The sequence below is a fragment of the Patagioenas fasciata genome, chromosome 2 (assembly GCF_037038585.1).
Source record: "Patagioenas fasciata isolate bPatFas1 chromosome 2, bPatFas1.hap1, whole genome shotgun sequence".
Classification (NCBI taxonomy): domain Eukaryota; kingdom Metazoa; phylum Chordata; class Aves; order Columbiformes; family Columbidae; genus Patagioenas; species Patagioenas fasciata.
This window is the reverse complement of record NC_092521.1, coordinates 152,559,824-152,566,220: the sequence shown is the minus strand read 5'-3', so window position 1 is coordinate 152,566,220 and position 6,397 is coordinate 152,559,824. Positions and strand designations below refer to the sequence as shown.

The window sequence follows — 6,397 nt, the reverse complement described above, 5'->3', positions numbered from 1 at the left end:
AACTTTTACTCAAAGGAGGAAAACAGCTGGTTGTAGAGGAAATCAGTGGGATAAGATACTCAAATAAAGACTGGAAACTATACTTGTTATTCTGATGCATTTCCACTGAATAGTATAGGTAGTAGATCCCTGTAATCTTGTTGTTGGATGTTTCTATCAAACGGTGCTGGGACAAAAATCCACTGAAAGCACCTCAGCTGTGATCAAGCAGATACCAGGCATCTGTTCTGCAGCAACACTTTCATCAAGAGCAGGCGACTCAGGAATCCCAATACTGGCAACTACTTGCTCACAAATTTGTCATATGGAATGAAATACTCCAAAAACTATTTGCAAGCAAACAGTTCCCAGGGTATTTCATTACAAATTCTCAAATTGTTCATGAATGATTAAATACTAATATATAGATAGGGTGCAGTATCAGAAGAGAGCCAGCTGTGTTCAGTGGGCACCTGGTTGGTGCTGTACTCAGGACTGGTACATCAAGTTCATCAATTGCCATTTAAAAACAGGAAATGTTGTTGAATATTTGGCCATGTATTGAAGATTACTGGGCCATTATAATCTGCTTGCTAAAAGGCCAACAGGAGAAAATCGAATGCCTCCCACACGCAAGGAGATACTCTGCGAGTACAAGGAGTTCCTGCAGCCCTCGGGCAACGGGTGCGCTGGCTCCAGCACCCGGGCAGCCCCAAGGTGGAGCAGACTGTTCTTCTGATACCACGTACATAACACTCCACCCAAGCCTCCCTGTGTAAATAGAAAATAAACTCAAATTATGCCAGTAAAGAGTGGATTACACCGGTCACCAGGAGTGCTTGTGTATGTTCAGCAATAATCTGCGATAAGGTGCTTGCCATAAAATGCCTCCTGGAGGCAGCTCTCCTGAAAGCTGCAAGATGCCAGCAGAACCACCAGCATTTCGCTTTACCCAGTGGGGACAGCACGGGAGGGACTGAGGAGAGGGTGGAAGCCACTCAGGACCAGAAGTCCCTGGGGTTAAGGAGGGTCCCTCTCTCTTACAGGAGAAAGACAGAAGCATTGATTGCCACCAGCAGATATAAGGGAACGAAGTTCATTTCAAAGAGGTAAAGGGTGACAGCGTTTCTACAGAAAACACTGTCCCGCAGTCAGTAAAGCACAGCAGTAACCAAGGCACAGATAACAGAGCGTATAATGAGACAGAGATCACAGAACCCCACGACCAATCCATCCTGCAGCAAAAAGCTGCTGTAAAGCTGTTTTAATGTTAGCCTATAAACACAATTAGAAATGTAATGCTTTGGTATAGGATGTTTTTAAGAACAAAGACTTACGGCAAGTTTCGTTGGCATTATGATAAATAAAACCAGCCTCAAAGTCTGAGCAGGTCCTAGATTGGGTGCATTTCTTACAAACAAAAAGAAGAATTTATTTCTATCATCTGATGATGATGATGCAGAAAAAAGTGTTGTCAGCTTCTAGTAGAAGAGCTACATGAAAAATCACTTCCGAGAGAGCTGGGTTTATACATTTTATGAAGAAGCAGACCTCAGCGTTTGGACCTATTCCATCCCAAGGTGAGGCTGCTGGTTGGTGGAGGCTGACAGAGGCCAGCTCTGCTCACCCACCTGGCAGCCCATGGTGGGGGGACCGTGCTCCTGCCCTCCCTCCCACCGGCCAGCAGGCGAGTGCAATTGAGTTTGGAGAAACATGGTTGTGGCTGTCCCTTACAATCCCCCTAGGGGAAAAAAAAAAAGAATCAAATAAGGGAAAGGTTATTGCAGACTGATAACAGCCAGGGAGGCTGGAACAGTACCTGTTGCCAGGGAGAGTTTGCTCCGGCGCGGGTTGGGCCCCCTGTGCCGCCGGCCCTGCACGGAGAGGTCAGGGAAAGGCATCCAGGGGAGGGGGAGCTGGCAGGGAGCACCCCCACTCCATGGGGGCTGAGGAGAGACTGCAGCCAGCGAGGCCAGGGGCCCAGGTAGTCAGGGACTGAGGCTCAGGGAGGTGGTTTTGTGGTAAAAAACTTAGCATGCATTCACGGGATTAAAAATTTTGTCATCATGCACGTGTGCGAACGAGGTGAATTACAGCTGAACGCACAGCTTTGGGCACCTGGTAGCTTTTGAGAGCTGCAATCACATTGCAATTTCTTGTGTGCAAAATAATAAAAGGCCGTAGAGGATGGAAAATTTTTGCAGAGAGAAATGGAAAAGAGCGATCTAGCCAGCAGCGAGATTGCTGCAGAAACATCTGCGCTTCTGCCCTTGCTGCTTTATGCTGCTCTCGCTTGCACCACGAGCACGCTCAGGAGAGAGCACAGGGTTGGAGGGGTGGGAGGATGGAAGTGTGTCATCCCACCGGCTGAAAACCAGTCACATAAAACCGCAGCTGGGACTGGGGTTCATGTGCTGGTGAGGTGCCCATAAGCACAGGGCTGGGATGGTATGGATTTACTGAGGGCTATTGCTTTAGGTTTGGGAAGCTAAACCAGGTATGACTTCAGAACTTGTAAAACACCCCCCCTCCTGAGCACAGTCTCACCATACAGCAGACCAAGCCTGGCACCCTGGCAGCACAGCCCCGGTTTCCTTCACACTATTGGGGTGCTTCTCCCCACACCGCCTGTGGGAAGAACCGGCTGCAGCCCAAGACAAGGCTCCTGAGCTGGCTGAGATTAACACACATCCATGCCAACTTACACCCCAAATCCTCCCAAGCGTGGCAGGAGGGGCCTCCCTGGGGCCGCTGCAGCCCCCCAGCAACTGTCCCGCTGCGACTGCAGGTGCCCGGCGTGGAGTTTGGCAAAACCCTGCTAGCCACAGTGACAAAACACCCCCCTTGGGACCAGAGTGAATTATGCACATCCTTAAGTATTTGCAGGATAGAGGCCTTAGTTCACTGGGTTAAAATACCAGAACAATATAAAACACCTCTGCCTCTGGAACACACTGCACTTCATAAAAATGCTGGGGACCCTGCTGGAGCTAAGCCATTGTTGATAGCCATAAAAAATTGGTCAATAAATCTTCTTCCACTGATGAAATAGCTACTTCACAGCCAGAACTAAACAAATTGAGCATTTCAAAGCAACCTGTTTGACACAAGCCCTGATTTGCACACCAATACAAGCATCCCCACTGTCCGGCCTGGGCAGGACCCTGAGCCCGCACTGTTCCTCCCTCCCTGCTGTCACAGCCAAGTGCCAGGAGGAGATTTACTGTGCCAATATTTTCCTCTCAAGTGACAGAAAGGGATTTACCATTACAGCCCACAGGCTGTTAGGGTGAAACAATCCCAAAAGCAGAGACCAGCCTGGTACACAGTGGCCACGCTGGCTACCCCCCACCAGCACAGCCTAGGTGATGGTCCCCCGCTATCCAGAGCCTCTATCACAGACAGATGCTAAAAGTTCATCGTGATGCCACTTCTACCTTTTTGGGGTTGCTGCCCTTTTAAAAATCAAACTGTAATAAAAAGAAAGGCAAGTGTTCATTCGTCTGCTGCGCCAGAGACACTATCCTGAAAGTTTAATCTAATGGGTAGAAAAGCAACTAAAGAAGAGGTTCTGTTCTTAACAAGCTTCTTAAGTCAGTATTTTTTAAACGCAACTGATAGCCAAGGGGAGGGAAATAATACATTTCACTAACTTTCCCCAGCTGCACAGCCATTGGTGTATTGTAATGGTGTGATAACTAGAAAGAGAAAAATATTTTAACATTCTAGTTTTAATAAAAACTTCTTAAAAAAAAAAAAAGTGCCAATGCCTTTTTTTGTGAAGTCAGGGCTGACTTGTTTCTTGCCTCCTGCCTACAGGGAAGAGAGCAGGGCTGGGCTGTGCGGCAGGACCTGCTTGCAGGCAGAAATAGTCAGTGAAAAGTTGCATCTAAGTATTGATGTTTCAATGGGACTCACTATTTGCTTAACTGGATGTTATATATTTGCATAGAGAATCACACTAGGGAAGAAAAACCACGTGTTTAGGGCCTTTTAGCAGCAATGGATGACTTGGAAACAGCGATGAGCAAATCCTACATTTTTCAAAGCCATTTTATTTAGGGCTCAGATTTCCTGATAACTTGTTAGGATTTGGGTTTGTGAGACAGGTGTTTGGCATTTCTAACTCCCTGCTCCCTTTAGGAGACATCCAGCTGAGCATTAAACTCCTACAGTCTCAAAAGTTCAAGTCAAGGTGGTTTTTGTTTTGCTTTTCCCCCTGAAGGTCAGTTCAGGATTGGATCCTTTTGTCAAGGTTGGCTGGAGAGCAGAAGGCTTTGTTAATCTGCAGGCACTGCGGCTCCCTCCTGGCTTCCTTCCCTTGCAGTTTGTTTTACTTCAGGATTCACCCCCTGGGATTGTAAAGGCTGCAGACAAGGGTTAGAGGTGAAACAAAGAAAACGAGGTTGGTTGTTTATTTAGAAGGAGACAGAATTCATAATGGTGGAGACACTGGGCCCCTCCCAAGAGATAACTGTGATTTTACAGCACCTCTCCACAACTTTTTTTCTTTTTTTTTTTTCCAGAAATAAAATGCAGTGATGGATTCAAAATACCATTTCCCCAAGTAACTCCTAGAACCAAAACAAGAAAGAGTTTTTTTCCTGCAAAGTGACCAGCCACTGGAACAAAACAAGCATGCTGCCATTGTTCTCCACGCAGGAAAGCATCTGAAAAAAAGAAATAAAGACAATTTTGCCTCCTCCAGAGACCTCCTTATGTTCACTCAACTTGTGCCCTATTATGGAGGTCTTTCTTTGACCATAGATCCTTTTTCCTTGGGAGGTGATCTTATCCCCTTCCTTTTCAATGAGAAGGCCAAATCTTGCTTTCATTTATCTGCTGTGGAACCCCACTGAGCGGTAGCTAATAGGCTCATCCCATCCCACACAGGCAGCCTGGTGATGTATTTCCCCTGTTCATACCTCGTTTTAATGATCACAACAGCAGCACAGGAAGGTGCAGATGCATCCATTACATCTAAGGAAAAACTTTGCTCTTTCTCCAGGCATTTCTGGGCGTTTGCCCTCCAAGGTAGCATCCGCTTGCAACAAGATTGTTGGATTTACGACAGAGCAAGTGGTCGTACAATAAAAACTGGAATCCAGGGTAGCGTCCATTTGCAATGAGGTTGCTGGATTTACGACAGAGCAAGTGGTTGTACAATAAAAATTGGATTCCAGGGTCCTGATAAGAGAAGGTAAACTGTCCTGTGAGCAGAGCCTGGCCAGTCACCCGACCGCTAATCCAGGGTGAATCTGCTGGCGTCAGTGGCTTTATGCTAAACACACACTGGGTAAAAAGTGAGAGTCCCCGCTCAGGCAGCCCAGCTCCAGCACTGCTACCAGCAGCGGCTGCTTACTTTCAAGCTCTCTGCACAGCCTGTAATCACCCAATATTGAAACCAGATTTACAAGCTCTTTAGAGGAGAAGTTTGTGATTTCCAAAGCAGACGCATTTGGTATTTCAGAAAAAGGTCAAGCCCCCTGTGGAGTAAGGGAGTTTTAATAGAATCAGTTCAGCAGGAGTTAAGAGGAGACATACCAACCCAGCGACTCTCAAAGCCACGAGGAGCAGAGACATAAGAAAAGCCACAACCATTATTGTTTTAAGGAAAGAATCAGGGAAAGAGAGAGGCATGGGTATGCTAAATTACATCTTGGATGTTCGATTTTGGTTATTCCAATCTGAGAGACTTTTTCAGTTAGAAATAGAGAGAGCCGTCCTTCTTACACTCCAGGGCTTGCAGCAGTTTCAAAGAAAGGAGTGTTTGTTTTTGTCTGCAGGGGAAATCTGAGAGTGAGTAGCACAATAACAAATCCAGGCTCCTAAGTCAAATGCACTTTAAAAGCATAGCCATCCCTTACCATCTCACCTCTCCAGCCTCTGGCCACGCTCTTCGGCTGTGTTTGTTCCCTGCCTCGCTAGGTCGCATGCAGCGAGTGTCTGGGACTGCCTTGTCCCAGCAGCCGGGAAGCCCATGGAATATCACTAAGGTTCCTCCCTGTTGCAGGAATACAAGTTTTCTAAAAAGTGTAATGGACAGCTGGCGTTGCTGAGATCTGCAGGTAACACAAGCAGCTGCTACAGAAATACTTACTAGTGGTGCAGACGGTTACAGCTCTGACATGCTCCAGACTTTGCAATCAGTGGTTTCAGTGGAAAGATTTGGGGCTCATTCCTTAACTTGCACAGCTGCTGCCAGACACTGGAGCTCATAACATAGATTCCTGAATATATGGGCTTTAGAATAAACTGGAAATCCAGATTTCATCCCAGAAACTTCCAGACCATATCAGCTACCATACCTAAACTATATGTACTGCGTCAGGAGAGATCAGTTGTTAACCCCAGCCAGCAGCAACTGGGCAGCCCAGCTCCCAGAACTGCAGGGGAAGGTAAACAATCTCTTTTCTTC

General features: G+C 46.8%; 1 long non-coding RNA gene across 2 annotated transcripts; it reads right to left on the bottom strand.

The window, feature by feature from the left end:
- Nucleotides 1-4,014: 4,014 nt before the first annotated feature.
- Nucleotides 4,015-6,175, bottom strand: LOC139827449 (uncharacterized). 2 transcript variants are annotated; one of them, XR_011737987.1, is made up of 3 exons: nucleotides 6,080-6,175; nucleotides 4,905-5,983; nucleotides 4,015-4,649 (listed from the first exon to the last, which is right to left on the bottom strand). It is a non-coding gene; the product is annotated as an uncharacterized lncRNA (long non-coding RNA). The 2 variants fall into 2 exon arrangements; XR_011737988.1 differs by having other exon boundaries at nucleotides 4,015-4,346.
- Nucleotides 6,176-6,397: the final 222 nt, after the last annotated feature.